The sequence below is a fragment of the Bos javanicus genome, chromosome 5 (genome assembly GCF_032452875.1).
Source record: "Bos javanicus breed banteng chromosome 5, ARS-OSU_banteng_1.0, whole genome shotgun sequence".
Lineage (NCBI taxonomy): Eukaryota > Metazoa > Chordata > Mammalia > Artiodactyla > Bovidae > Bos > Bos javanicus.
In genome coordinates, this window is record NC_083872.1 from 75,755,997 (window position 1) to 75,771,867 (window position 15,871).

The 15,871-nt window shown below is 49.3% G+C and overlaps 1 long non-coding RNA gene across 1 annotated transcript in view; it reads left to right on the forward strand.

The window, feature by feature from the left end:
* LOC133247920 (uncharacterized) overlaps positions 1 to 15,871 on the forward strand; it is a 30,518-nt gene that overhangs the window by 1,662 nt on the left and 12,985 nt on the right. The window lies entirely within an intron of this gene.

The following is a 15,871-nucleotide window of genomic DNA, read 5'->3' on the forward strand; positions in this document are numbered from 1 at the left end:
TTCCTGCCTCCACCTCCAGACTGTCCTGTTAATCCCTTAAAGGACCTCTTGAGTGAGTCAGCCTCCTGAGGCAGCTCCGTGGGGCTCAGATGCTGAGATCCATCTGGGGGTGATACCTCTGGGAACCTCAGTTTCCTCATTTGTGAAGGGGTGGGGGGTAGTAATTGCACCTCCTTTATGGGGTTGTCCTCCTCAGCACCACATCTGCCCTGGCCCTTTCCTTCCTGCTCCTGGGTGTGATTTTGGTCAATACTGTTGTAAGAGCATTTTGTATCTTCCCAGAGGGGCTTCCCTGGTGGCTCAGGACTGTAAAGAATCTGCCTGCAATGCAGGAGATCTGCGTTCAATCCCTGGATCGGGAACGTTCCCTGGAGAAGTAAATGGCAACCCATTCCAGTGTTCTTGTGTGGAGAATTCCATGGACAGAGGAGCCTCCATGGGGTTGCAAAGAGTCAGACATGACTGAGCAACTAACACACACACACAGAGGTGGTAAACCCCATACGGTGAATTCTCCCACCTCACTCCCCCATCCCAAGGGCCTTCTATACACTACTGATGATCAAACAACAGCCACATGACTGTCACTGGGTTTTAGGGGATCAGAGAGTTTGGGAGCCATAAGGACGCTTGAGATATTCTAGTCTAACCCCTCCTTGAGCCACTATAACAGAGCTGGCATTTGCCAAGCCCACACTGAGTGCTGGCCTCAGTTTGAGTGCTGTAAAGAATTCATTAACTTACTATTCATGTTCCTGTTTGATATTGACAATAACCCCTGTGAGGCGTGTATCATCTCTGTTTGATAAACAGGGAGACTGAGGCCCAAATGAGGTGAAATCAGATGCCCAAGGTCACAAGGCTGGTGAAGGGCAGAACTGAAGGCAGGTAGACCATCAACCTCTTGGCCCTTACTGGGACCTCTCCTGCCTCTAATCCTCTCTCAGTTCTTTCCATCCTAAAGAGTAAATATTGATTGAGTTCCTTGCACTAATAGCTCCTACTGATTGAGCATTAGATATTCCAGACATGTGCTAAACACGTCACATCTTCTCTCTTATAGGATGCAATGACTCTGGGAAGTGGAAGGGATCATTCCTTCCATTTCTCAGGTAAGGAAACTGAGGCCCACAGAGAGCCCAGGCTCATGCAAGAAGAATCAGAACCAATCTCAGGTCTCCTGCTCTTGGGACCAATTTTTTTTTCCATTGCTTGGTGTACTCTTTCTGTTTTCATTAATAAGCTTTTCTTGAGTGCCTACTCTGGGCCAGGTCCTGTGCTGATTGCTGGGTCACGAAATGAAGGTGCCAGAGACCCAGGCAACTCTGGCAAATGTTGGCTATGGGGGAATACTGGCCCAGTCATATGGAACCCTGCATTTTCTAGAGGAGCCAGGAATCTGGATTTCTTTTGTGTGTGTATTCCCCCTGACTCTCAAATTTTGGCAATGAACTTCAGTTTAAAACACTGCAGCAGCTGCAGTTGAACACGTCTGTTGTCTGGTTCTCTCTGGGGGCTGCCCGTTTGTGACATTTAGTTGAGAAAGACAGATGTGTGAATAAATCTTATGACAAGGGTAGATACAGGACCCCAAGGAGCACTTTTAACCCTGGTTAGGTGGAGTTGGGAAGGATATTCTGGAAGAAGAGCCTTGAAGAATGGGTAGGAATTTACAAGGTGGACATAGAGGTAAGGACTTCCTGGGCAGATGAAACAGCACATGCAAAGGCATGGAGTCGTGGGAAGGAGCTGAACATTTGGAGGATGGCAGGTGACATGCTGTGCTTAGGGCTGAATGGGAGACTGGTAAGAGATAGGTCTGACCCAGGCCTTTGCTTGAAGCCAGATGTACAGCAGAATGGCAAAAGAAAGTGAGGCAAGGCCTGGCATAGAACCTTCTCTGAGGGATTCATTCAACAAATATTTTTATTGGGTACTACTTACTAAATGGGCTTCCCTGGTGGCCCAGTGGTGAAAAATCTGTCTGCCAGTGCAGGAGACACAGGAGATGCAGGTACAATCCCTGGGTTGGGAAAATTGCCCAGAGAAGGAAATGGCAACTGCTCCAGTATTCTTGCCTGGGAAATCTGATGGAGAGAGGCGCTTGGTGGGCTACAGTCCATGAAGTCACAAAAGAGTCGGACACCACTGAGAGACTAAACAACCATACTTACTAAGCACCAGGGACCAAACCACCATAGTGACTATTCTCAGGGAGCATCCAGCCCAGTGGGGAAGCAGATAATCAACAGTGGTTATCTGTGACTGCTTATGGTCAGTGTTGAGTAGGAAAAGACTAGTTGCTTTAAGAATAAGTATTCTGTGGTCCCTGGATCAGCAGGATCAGCATCATACAGTGACTTGTCAGAAATGCACATCCCCAGGCCCCACTCAGACCAACTGAGCTCTGAGGGTGGGAATCACAGTCTGTGTTCTCATAAGCCTTTCTGGTGATTCTGGTGCCTGCTCGTGTTTGGGAGACATTGCTCCTAGGTCATGCCGGGACCCACTTTTATCCATCTTCTCCAATTGCTTTATGGCTTCTCAAACTCCCCAAGACCCTTCCTACCTCAGGGCCTTTGCACTGACTGTTTTCACCATGGCTGCATGACTTTCTCAGTACCTTTAGCTCTTTGTGCAAATAAAGGCCTCCCTATCTCCTTGGAGAGGGCTTCCCAAGTGCCTGGTTTAAAGAATTACTCCCAATCTATCAGACTCAACTCCTTGTCTTACTGTGCTTTCTTCTTAGCATTCAACACTACCTGATTGTTTTCCATGTTTATTTATTTATTTGCCTTGTATCTGTCTCCATCCACTAGAAGATAAGCTTCATGAGAACAGGGATGTGATCTTTTTTGTCCTCCCAGCATCTCAGGTCATGCCCAGCATGGTGAGATACTTAGGAAGTACTTTTGAATGAATGAATGAATCTCCTAGGGTTTACCCTTCTGGTCATTCATTCGTTCAACAAGCACCAATTCCTGTGGAGGTAATGGGCTTATTGTTGGAAGGGGTTCCATGGCCATTTGGACAGGGGCAGCCTGATGCCTGGTCTTTCACGCCCCTCCTTCCCCCTACACTCAGCTAGCTCCAGACACAAAGAACCTCTGGATGCACCAGAACCTCCAGTTCTGTGGGCTCTATGGAGAAGGAGGAGTTAATAGCACTGCTTCCCAAAACCAAGGACTGGGCTGATTAGGAAGCTAGGACTTCGGGTGAGAAGGAGGTGGAGAGGCAGCTACTGACAAGTTGTTCTCAGGGAACATTCAATCATCCTGGGGTTGAATGCTTTCCGACAGCCCTGACAAGCAGCGTTCATCTGAGCTGCGGCTGAGTGCCAGCATCAGCCGCAGTATTCCACGCACGGTGCCCCGGATGACCGTGCCCACTGCAGTGGTTCCAGGGGGTTTCTGCTCTGCCTGGGCCACTCCTTAGAGCCCAGCGCTTGTGGAGTGTATTAGCAGGGTTGTTGGATGCAAAACAGTCCTGCTGGGGACATAAGAGGCTTTAAGAGAAATTAGTGGGGAAAGGCCTCTTGAGAGTTATCCAGCATGAATCCTCAGGAAGAATACCTTTGGTACATTAAAGCAGATTCTCCCTAATGCCTTCCTGGCAGAGGACAATGCAAAAGAGAGGGCCAGTGGATTGGTAGGAATCTTACATATTTAGATTAGGATTTCTTCATCTCCGCACTGTTGACATTTTGCATCGGCTATTTCTGGGTTGTGGGGGCCATCCTGTGCATTGTAGACTGTTTGCAGCACCTCTGGCCTCTACGCACTAGATGCCAGAATCATCTCCCTCATTATGAAAGCCCAAATGCCTCTAGATATTGCCAGATGTTCCCTGGGGGCCAAAATTATCCATGGATGAGGACCACTGATGTATGAACTCAATGTGTAGGGCTTATTGATTTTAAAATGGAAATCTGCAAGGATCGGGACTCAGACTGTGTAAGTTTGAACACTTCTTTGCCTTTTAAGCTCTGTTTCCTCATTCCTGCATCTCTGGGTGCCACAAGGATCAGCTGTTACACATAACAAGTAAAGGATCTAGACTGGGGGCCTGACAAATCCTAAGATTCAGTGAACACCACTCTCATAACAGCCATTGGGATGGCGGTGAAGCCCCCAAGGATGATCTATAAAGCAGCGGTGGCGTCTGTTTTACAATTATTTGCATAATGCACTGTGTCATAGCTGCCTCTGGTACACTGCCTTCTCATGGTAATGACCTTTGCTGTTGAGTTCTTCACTGTTCACGTGGGCCTGGTTGTTTATGCCTTCGCTGATGCAGTACTTGGCCGTGGCCACCCCAGTAAAGGGCAGAGGAAATGTGACTGACTCACCTTCTGTGCGCAGGGAATGCAAAGTGGAGCCCTGAGCTGGAGCCCGAGTTGCACAGAGACTGCCATATCCTGATTCGACCAGCAGGGGGCAGTAGCAGCTGGGAAAATGCTGGCTGCTGCAGGAGGGAGCCAAACCTTGCTGTTTTAATTTTCAAGCCTGCCAAGTATTCCGAGTTGAGCAAATCATCCTTCCAGAGCCACCCGAGGTTTCCTTTAACAGCTCATGGTAGCTTATCTGCAGGAGCCTAGAGATGCTCTTCTAGAACATTCTACGTTTACCATGTCTGCCCATTTCCGGATGGCTCAGTCTGAACCTAGGGCAAATTGTGCTGTGGCAAAGTTAAACTGGTTCCTGTTTTTCTAAATTCCTTTTTCCCTCTGCTCACCGCACCCCATCCTGCCGCTTACCTGAGTGACACAATGCCCGTCCCAGAAAGCACCCCAAGCAGCTAGCTGTACCTGTCACTCATGCCCAATTTTACCTTGTTCTTCATCCCCACCCCCACCCCCATATAAACTGCAGTCCAGAGTCTTCAGATCAGATCAGATCAGTCGCTCAGTCGTGTCCGACTCTTTGCGACCCCATGAATCGCAGCACGCCAGGCCTTCCTATCCATCACCAACTCTGGGAGTTCACTCAGACTCACGTCCATCGAGTCAGTGATGCCATCCAGCCATATCATCCTCTGTCGTCCCCTTCTCCTCCTGCCCCCAATCCCACCCAGCATCAGAGTCTTTTCCAATGAGTCAATTCTTCGCATGAGGTGGCCAACGTACTGGAGTTTCAGCTTTAGCATCATTCCTTCCAAAGAAATCCCAGGGCTGATCTCCTTCAGAATGGACTGGTTGGATCTCCTTGCAGTCCAAGGGACTCTCAAGAGTCTTCTCCAACACCATAGTTCAAAAGCATCAATTCTTCAGCTCTCAGCCTTCTTCACAGTCCAACTCTCACATCCATACACGACCACAGGAAAAACCATAGCCTTGACTAGCTGGACCTTTGTTGGCAAAGTAATGTCTCTGCCTTTGAATATGCTATCTAGGTTGGTCATAACTTTCCTTCCAAGGAGCAAGCGTCTTTTAATTTCATGGCTGCAATCACCATCTGCAGTGATTTTGGAGCCCCCCAAAATAAAGTCTGACACTGTTTTCCACTGTTTCCCCATCTATTTCCCATGAAGTGATGGCACCAGATGCCATGATCTTCGTTTTCTGAATGTTGAGTTCTAAGCCAACTTTTTCATTCTCCACTTTCACTTTCATCAAGAAGCTTTTTAGTTCCTCTTCACTTTCTGCCATAAGGGTGGTGTCACCTGCATATCTGAGGTTATTGATATTTCTCCCCGCAATCTTGATTCCAGCTTGTGTTTCTTCCAGCTCAGCGTTTCTCATGATGTACTCTGCATATAAGTTAAATAAACAGGGTGACAATATACAGCCTTGACGAACTCCTTTTCCTATTTGGAACCAGTCTGTTGTTCCATGTCCAGTTCTAACTGTTGCTTCCTGACCTGCATACAAATTTCTCAAGAGGCAGATCAGGTGGTCTGGTATTCCCATCTCTTTCAGAATTTTCCACAGTTTATTGTGATCCACACAGTCAAAGGCTTTGGCATAGTCAATAAAGCAGAAGTAGATGTTTTTCTGGAACTCTCTTGCCTTTTCCATGATCCAGCGGATGTTGGCAATTTGATCTCTGGTTCCTCTGCCTTTTCTAAAACTAGCTTGAACATCAGGAAGTTCACAGTTCACATATTGCTGAAGCCTAGCTTGGAGAATTTTGAGCATTACTTTACTAGTGTGTGAGATGAGTGCAATTGTGCGGTAGTTTGAGCATTCTTTGGCATTGCCTTTCTTTGGGATTGGAATGAAAACTGACCTTTTCCAGTCCTGTGGCCACTGCTGAGTTTTCCAAATTTGCTGGCATATTGAGTGCAGCACTTTCACAGCATCATCTTTCAGGATTTGGAACAGCTCAACTGGAATTCCATCACCTCCACTAGCTTTGTTCGTAGTGATGCTTTCTAAGGCCCACTTGTCTTCACATTCCAGGATGTCTGGCTCTAGGTCAGTGATCACACCATCGTGATTATCTGGGTCGTGAAGATCTTTTTTGTACAGTTCTTCTGTGTATTCTTGCCATCTCTTCTTAATATCTTCTGCTTCTGTTAGGTCCATACCATTTCTGTCCTTTATAGAGCTCATCTTTGCCTCTTTGCCTGAAATGTTCCTTTGGTATCTCTGATTTTCTTTTTTTTTTTTTTTTTGTATCTCTGATTTTCTTGAAGAGATACCTAGTCTTTCCCATTCTGTTGTTTTCCTCTATTTCTTTGCATTGATCGCTGAAGAAGGCTTTCTTATCTCTTCTTGCTATTCTTTGGAACTCTGCATTCAGATGTTTATATCTTTCCTTTTCTCCTTTGCTTTTCGCTTCTCTTCTTTTCACAGCTATTTGTAAGGCCTCCCCAGACAGCCATTTTGCTTTTTTGCATTTCTTTTCCATGGGGATGGTCTTGATCCCTGTCTCCTGTACAATGTCATGAACCTCATTCCATAGTTCATCAGGCACTCTATCTATCAGATCTAGGCCCTTAAATCTATTTCTCTCTCATAATTTCCCTCAGTCCGTTCTTGACCTGCTTCCTTGCGTTTTCTATCTATCAGCGAAGGATATCTTTGAAATTGAGATGAGAAAAAAGAGGCACACAGAAGTTGAGCAACGTGCTTAGATTATACACTTGAAACAGGGTGAGGTAGGATTCGAACCCATGCCAGCTGGCGTCAGGAGCCATTGCCGTGCTGTTTCCAACGGAGCATCTCTGCCAAGTAGGCAGGGCTGGCCTCTGCTGCCTCTTGGCCCTCACTCCGACTCGCTCAGTGACACCTCTTCTCCTGGCTCCCCGCCTACCCCCAGGCTGCCTTTCTCCAATGCATGGGTGGAGTGAGTCCTCCCTGCAGTGAGATGGTAGCCCCCAGGGCTATCAGCCTGCCCTCCAGGCGCTCCCTGGTGAGTATGCTCTGGCCATGACTTAACTCCCACTGTAGGCCACTTGATGTGGCTGGACTTGAACGAACAATTCTTCACCCCAGCCTCTCAGAGTTCCTGTGAAGCTCAAAACCGATACCACCTGTTGCCTCAGGCATGCTTTGCAAGCTGTAAAGTGCTGGACAAAGTTAAAGGCTGTCAGTTTTACCAAGATCGACTCCTTTCTCCATCTCTTGCTCCAAGCATTCTTGGGGCGTGTCATAAGCATATGAATGTGGCATCTGTGGGCTGGCATCTGGCAGCCTTTGAACAGACTGGGAATACCTTTTAGAATGCAGAGTCAAGGGCCTTTTCCGGATGGAAGCAGTGGGGCTGGTGGGCATGTTGCCCAACAGGGAGGCCTCCAGGCCTGCTTGCCAAGCCTCTGGTCCCTGTAAACAGGCGTGATTGCCTGGAGACCCTGGCAACCCTCTTTACATTTACTTGAGGGAGCTGACAGGACATGAGCTGCCCAGAGCATCTTGACTTCTCCCACTGGGGGGCTGTGTGCCTGATGGCACCAGAGGGACAAGGGGACAAACTTTTAAGTCAACAGATCTGGATTCAGAGTCTCATCTAACATAAAGATGGTTCTGTTTCCCCCTGTAGGTGAGACACCCCTCTGTTTCCCCAAAGAGAGTTCTGACGTCTCGCTTGCTGGGAAAGATTTTTAAGATCTCAAGAGGGAAAAGAAAAGCAAACAGCTGTGGGATATTTGAAATGAAGAATAGATACCAAGTCGTGTGGAGATTTCTCTCAAAGGGCTGACATTTCAAAGCTCTTTCCTGTTTTCTCAAACTTTAACAGTGCATCCATTTTCCAGAGGAGAAAACAGAGGCTCAGTTAAATGCTTTGAAAGACGTGTCTGACATCACATGGTTAATGAGAAGGTAGAGTGGGATTAGAATTCATATCGTCTGTTTCCACATCCAGCTCCACTGCTTACTGGTCAGGTGGCCTTGGGAGAGCTCAAGACCTCAGCTGAGCCTCCGTTTCATCATCTGTAAAATGGGACTAGTGACCTATGAGAGAGAGAGCTGTGAGAATTAAACAGGATAATTCCTGTAAACCATTTGATGCAGCCACAGAATAAACACCCAACAAATACCAGTGGTTTTTACTACTCTAGGATACGCTGTTATTAATGAATGAATGATTAACTTAAATGGACCTTGGCCATCTGCTGGGGCCTAGGAAGCTTTCCTTTCTAGAAACCAAAGAAATGAAGGCAGTTTCCTTTGCATGGAAATAAAGGCCCTAACTTATATGCAGAGTACATCATGAGAAACGCTGGTCTGGAAGAAGCACAAGCTGGAATCAAGATTGCCGGGAGAAATATCAATAACCTCAGATATGCAGGTGACACCACCCTTATGGCAGAAAGTGAAGAGGAACTCAAAAGCCTCTTGATGAAAGTGAAAGAGGAGAGTGAAAAAGTTGGCTTAAAGCTCAACATTCAGAAAATGAAGATCATGGCATTCGGTCCCATCACTTCATGGGAAATAGATGGGGAAACAGTGGAAACAGTGTCAGACTTTATTTTTGGGGGCTCCAAAATCACTGCAGATGGTGACTGCAGCCATGAAATTAAAAGATGCTTACTCCTTGGAAGGAAAGTTATGACCAACCTAGATAGCATATTCAAAAGCAGAGACATTACTTGGCCAACAAAGGTCCAGCTAGTCAAGGCTACGGTTTTTCCTGTGGTCATGTATGGATGTGAGAGTTGGACTGTGAAGAAGGCTGAGAGCCGAAGAATTGATGCTTTTGAATTGTGGTGTTGGAGAAGACTCTTGAGAGTCCCTTGGACTGCAAGGAGATCCAACCAGTCCATTCTGAAGGAGATCAGCCCTGGGATTTCTTTGGAAGGAATGATGCTAAAGCTGAAACTCCAGTACTTTGGCCACCTCATGCAAAGAGTTGACTCATTGGAAAAGACTCTGATGCTGGGTGGGATTGGGGGCAGGAGGAGAAGGGGACGACAGAGGATGAGATGGCTGGATGGCATCACTGACTCGATGGACATGAGTCTGGGTGAACTCCGGGAGTTGGTGATGGACAGGGAGGCCTGGCGTGCTGCGATTCATGGGGTCGAAAAGAGTTGGACACGACTGAGCAACTGAACTGAGTCATGTCTGGTGGCAGAATTGCCCGTTACTTCCTCTGGATCATTAACCTTCTTGAAGGATCCTTCCTAAAGCAGAGAAAGGGCCGCCTGCCCCCATCCCCAGTGTAGACCATCCCTGACCTTCTCTCTGAGGGCTGCCCCCAACCAGTGTAGACCATCCCTGACCATCTCTCTGAGGGCTGCCCCCCCCCCCCCCCAGTGTAGACCATCCCTGACCTTCTCTCTGAGGGCTGCCCCTCCCAGTGTAGACCATCCCTGACCATCTCTCTGGCGATGCTGACAAGCGGGACTTTTGTGATGATTATGCAAGAAGCCTTTCAATAACTGACCCTCTGCTCCAGCAAGAAGCTTTGAATTTTGCAGAACTGCTGGAGCAAAGTAATTTCTCATCTGGCACTGGCTCCCATAAGTCTCACAACCATCTCAGAATTGTCTCTGAAGTGCTCTGCCTAACCGATTGCCCTCTGCTCATTTCTCGAGAGTTAACAGATGTGAGATTTAGAGGAGAGGGTGACAAGTGGCCCGGGACCTGGAGAAGCTGTTGTGGTGAGAGGGGCCACTTCTCACTGGAGCACATCCAAATTGGCATCGTGGTGAATATAGAAAAAGCTAGAAAGTTTAACGGCCTCCATGGCTTCCCTGGTGACTCAGATGGTGATGAATTTGCCTGCAATGCAGGAGACCTGGGTCTGATTCCTGGGTTGGAAAGATCCCCTGAGGAAGGGCATGGCAGCCCTCTCCGTATTCTTGCCTAGAGAACCCCAGGGACAGAGGAGTCTGGCAGGCTACAATCCACAGGGTCGCAAAGAGTCAGATGTGGCTGAGCAACTAACAGTTTTACTTTCACACTCTCAGGGGCCCCCTTGGCTGCTGCTTCCCTGCTGCATTCTCCTCCCAGTGGCAGATGGTTACCTACTTAAATTTTTTTTTGTGAAACTTATTTTTTGAAAATTTATTTACGTTACCATATATAAAATAGGTAGCCAATGGGAATTTGCTGTATGGTTCAGGAAACTCAAACAGGGGCTCTGTACCAACCTAGAAGCAGGGGATGGGGAGGGAGGTGGAAGGGAGTTTCAAAAGGGGAGGGGATATATGTATACCTATGGCTGATTCATGTTAAGATTTGACAGAAAACAGCAAAATTCTGTAAAGCAATTATCCTTCAATAAAAAAATAAATCAATTTAAAAAAGAATAATAAATGGGACTTCAATGGTAGTAAAAAAAAATTTTATTTATTTATAGCTGCCGGGTCTTCATTGCTGCAAATGGGCTTTGTCTAGTTACAGAGAGCAGACTGCTCATGGCTGCTGCCTCCCTTGTTGCCGAGTGTGGGCTCTAGGGAGCCTAGCTTCAGTAGTTGTGATTCCCAGGCTCTGCGCAGGCACAGTAGTTGTGGCTCTTGGGCTTAGTTGTTCCCGTGACACGTGAAATCCCTGGTCAGGAATGGAACCGCATGTCCCCTGCACTGGCAGGCAAATTCTTAACCACTGGTGGTCCACACCGGGGAAGTCCCAACTAGCCACTTTTTAATTCGTGTTCCTAAATATGGGATGCACATCATTTACCTACCCCGTAGGACAGACAGCTGTAGTGGGTCTCAGCATGGGCTCTGGGGTCAGATAAACCAGGGGTGGGCCTGACTCCTACACGGTTTTAGTTTGGAGTTGCCCAGGAGACCCTGCCCAAGGACGTCAGCACAGTGTTTTAGGGTGAACCAATTCCTGAAAGTACTACTTGGGGAGTGGGGTGGAGACATGAGACAGGGCGGGGAGGGGACCTCTGGGAGGGCCCAGCACTAAGCGAACTGCTGCGGAGGGCAGCTTAGCCCCATGGAGACTCGGGGACACTGCATGGAGCTGGAGTCACCCCAGCTCCACGGAGGGAGCTGGCAGGTACTTATCCGCCCCAACATCCGGCCCTGGTTGGAGCTGCACAGCTGCGACCCTCCGTATGTCCGCCTTGCCCTGTGCGGGGGCAGGATGTCCACAGCCAGGAACAAAAACCCACTGGACAGAGAGTCTTGGGTCATCAGGGTGAGGGATGGAGGCCCTGCAGGAGCCGCGGTGACCGCTCCCCTCCCCCAACATGGGGCTGCCTGCCCTAGGCCCTTGGGAGTCTCAGATCTGATCCCCATAAAGCCCCAAATGCAGACACACCTTCTACCACTTCCCTGAGAAGGCAGAGTGGGAACGGAGGTAATTCAGAAAAGAGCTGGTTGAGATGCGGTTTGGGGTCCAGGCGGGCTGCTCAGGCCCTTCTCTGGCTGCACTGATGGAGGAGGATGCCCCTCACAAACGACCTCCTCATGCCTATACAAGCCTGAATGTCAGGTTCACCCGATTCAGATCTTCCCAGGCTAATGTCCTGCAGAGTGGTAGCAGGGGCACTGGGGCTGGGGCATCTTTACTCTAGGGGCAGAGTTGGAAGGAGACTGAGGGCTTTGGGAAGAGCTCTCAGAGTTACTATGATGACTCAACAAGGTGATGCTTCTGAAGTGCTTAGTTGCATAAGGAGCAAGTAATCATCCAAAAATCATTTGTGGAGATGAGTATGCTTTTAATTTTCATTTTCTATGTTCATTTTTATTGGCTGTGTGGTTTGGACAAATTACCTAACCTCTCTGAACCTCAGTGTTTTTCATCCATGTCACCCTTGGGGGGTCATGGTGTGGATTAAGAGATGGCATGTATTACATATGGGCTTCTCTGATAGCTCAGTTGGTAAAGAATCCACCTGCAATGCAGGAGACCCGGTTCAATTCCTGGGTCTGGAACATCCGCTGGAGAAGGGATAGGCTACCCACTTCAGTGTTCTTGGGCTTCCCTTGTAGCTCAGCTGGTAAAGAATCTGCCTGCAATGCAGGAGACCTGGGTTCGATCCCTGGGTTGGGAAGATCCCCTGGAGAAGGGAATGGCTACCCACTCCAGTATTCTGGCCTGGAGAATCCCATGGACTGTGTAGTCCATGGGATGGCAAAGAGTCTGACACGATTGAGCAACTTTCACTTTCATATATTATATTGGAGAAGGAAATGGTATCTCACTCCAGTATTCTTGCCTGGATAATCCCATGGACAGAGGAGCCTGGTGGGCTACAGTCCATGGGGTCACAAAGAGTCGGACACAACTGAAGTGACTTAGCAGCGGCAGCGTATATTATATACAAGCATCTGGTGCATACATAGTAAGTACTCAACAGAGGAAGAGGCAAATGTGGCCTTGTCCAGCCCCAGAACTGGAGCCCAACACAGTCATATTCTCCAGGTTTGTGACTGAAAGAAGAGTTCTGAGCCCTGACTTCCAATTTTCCCTATTCATCCTTCCCCATCTCTGGTCCTTCTTCACTCCCTCACCCCTCATCTGCATCCTTTCCCTGCACTTGGACATTCTATCCATCATTCAGCTTTCTGCCCAGGTGCAGGCTGCTCCCGCTGTTATCAAAAGGCACTCAGGAACCCACTGGCCAGCTCCTCCTCCCAGCCCGAGCTCCCTCCCTACCTGTTCCCAGCTTCTCCCAGACAGAAGGGAGACAGAGATAATGAGTGAGGCTCCTCTGAGCATAACAATGAAGGAAAGGAGTTGCGTTCAGCCGATGAACAAAGTAGAAAGGGAGCTCGGAGGGTGACGATGAGATGTTGGGGCTATGGATGATGGGTAGTTGGAGGCTGGTGACACTCAGCCTAGACCGGGAGGATGCTGAGCAGGGAGGACTTCCGCTTGGCTCCTCCCTCCCTGCTGCGTTTGGAAGGTCCTTGTGGATGAGGTACCGTGGAAGGGTGGGAAGGTGGGAGATGAGTTCAAGTCCTCTTTCTGCTCTGCACTTCTGTGAGGCCTTGAGTGAGTCACTGGCCACGTGGCCATATCCACATCATGCCACCTTTTGTGTGCCAGGCCCTGGGATCCAGCAGGAAACCCCACAGACATACTCTCAACATCTTACAATCTCTGGGGCACTTGGCTGTGAATTAGGTGGTTACACTCCCCCCACCCCCTCTACACCTGTAATGTGGGCAGTTTATGGGCTCTGATCCCAGCTGGGGGCATCGTCTGGGTGGTGTTCCTGAGGATGAAGAGGGGAAAGCCAGGGAAAGAGGGGCAAGGAGGGCAGAATGGTCCAGGCTGAGGGACCAGTTTGGAGGGAGAGGCAAAGTTGGAGGACAGGGGTGGGGAGTGGGAGGCTGGGCCATCCCTGGGGGCACAGATGGCTGGGCTGGGCTTCTTATTTTATAAAATGACTTGTGAAATATTTTATTATAAATATATTACAAAAATCTAAATAAAATAGATGGAGTAGTCACTGGACAGTTTTAAGCAGAACTATGTAACCTGGTCTGGCTTGGTAAGGGCACTTGGGGGCTCTGGGTGGAGAATGGATTGGGGAGGGGGAGAGGAGGTCAGGAGAGTGGGTAGGAGGCTGTGCAGGGATCCAGTGGCCAGAGCAGCTCCCACCAGCATCTCTCAGAGTCTTGTTGAGAGCAGCTCGTACAGTAAAGGTCCCTGCTATAAAAATGCCACACCTGAGTTACCAACAGCAACTGGAAGAATGGCGTCATTGGAAGAGATGCCTAACGTGCTGACCAGAGGCTTTTCATAAGTGTGAGAATCAGGCCACGTGGCTCCACGGAGTCGTGTCCTGCCATGCCCGTGATCAAGCCTGGACTGAGGCGGTGGCTGCCAGGGCAATGGATATGGGCCAAACCAAGACGGATGCAGAAGCAGGAGGGAGAGGAGTGATGGGGGTCAGTGTCACTTGTCATGACACCTCTGACTACACCATTCCCTCCTGCCCCCGCAGGGTACCCTTACCTTGTCCTGACCTTGTCCTGCTCAGGCTCCAAGCAAATCGTTTCCAAGACAGGCCCCTGGAGCCAAAATCCTGTGTCCCCTAAGAGGGTCAAAAAGACAGGCTTGGCGGCTGCACCACGTGACACCCCGGGGGGCATTGTGATGTGTGGGCGGTCGTCTGGGTGCAGGGTGAGAGGCGCTCAAGGCCACCCAGGCCAGCGGGCAGCGGCAGCTGTCACTGTTCCTGACTCAAGTGTCTTTCTCATGGAGCCCTGCACTGGTTTCTGTGGAGATGCTCCACTCCCTAACCCCCGCTCCTGCATTCCACATGGGTGATGTATAGGGGGGCCCCTCTTCATCAGCCTTGTCCTCAGGCTCCAAAATTGGGCCCCGTCAGACTTCACATAGAAACCTGGGTCCCCCAGGTCATGACTATTGTCATGAGCATGTGTGCACATGTGCTGCCCACTCATACACTCTCACACACTCTGGCTCACCCAGGCCCACTTCCAGCCATTTGACCTCAGCGTCTGCCTTCTCAGCCCCAGGCTGAGCCCCTGGTAAGGTGGCCCTTTGGAGCTTGCCACTGCTTTGGCGCAGTTCCTGGTTCTGGCCTCTTCTAGGCCTGGGTGTGCTGCCTCTGTCCACTGGTACTATGGAAGGCAGCTCAACCATCACCCGTCCCTGACTCTCAGCCTGGACCCTGATGGGTGGCCTGCCTGTGCCCCATCTTCAGTGAGAGCCCTCCCTGACAGCCCTGCCCAGGGCAACAATGCAGGGCCCAGGGGAAGGGTCAGCAGATGCCACTGGTACCAGGTCTGGAGACCTGACATGGGCAAGAGCATGGCCGCGGTTCCCACCCCAAGGCTGTTGTGGGGAAGAGCAGAGCCACTCTGCAGGACCACCGCCATGTCTGCTCACCCAGCTTCCCTCCCTTCTTCTGACTTCCACTGGTACCTCTCTCCTGATTCTTCTCCAGCCATGAGCTGGAGGCCCATCCAGGATGGGCCAGTCAGGGCTGCCATCCTTTGGGTTGTGATGATTGGTCCAAGGAGGGATGCAGGCTCTGGAGGGGGCTGCCGGTTTAGAGTCCTGACCCCACCACTTACTCACACTGAGATCTTAGGCAAACATGTATGGGGTTGGCCAAAAATTTTGCTCAGGTTTTTCCATAAGATGTCATAGAAGAAACCCAAATGAACTTTTTGGCCAACCCAATAACTTCCCTGTGCCTCAGTTTCCTCACCTGTACAATGGAGAGAATAATGGTCCCCACTTAATTGTTGTACAGATAGAATTATGTAAACGGCTCAGCACAGAATCAGTGCTCAGTAAATAAGAGCTGCTGGGATTAATAGGACTAAATTTGGGGCCTTCTGATGGAGTGATTGTAAAAGAGAAGCTCTTTTTTAAAAACTGATATTATGAATGTACACCTTGAGCTACTGGAGGAATCTTGCCATCAGGAGGGAAAGCCTGCCTGATAATGAATTCAGCACAAAGAAAACCAGAGCTCAGAGATGGGGGAAGAAGGAATGAATCCTGATGAAATCACTTGAGTTCCTTGATTCAGCTGTTCCT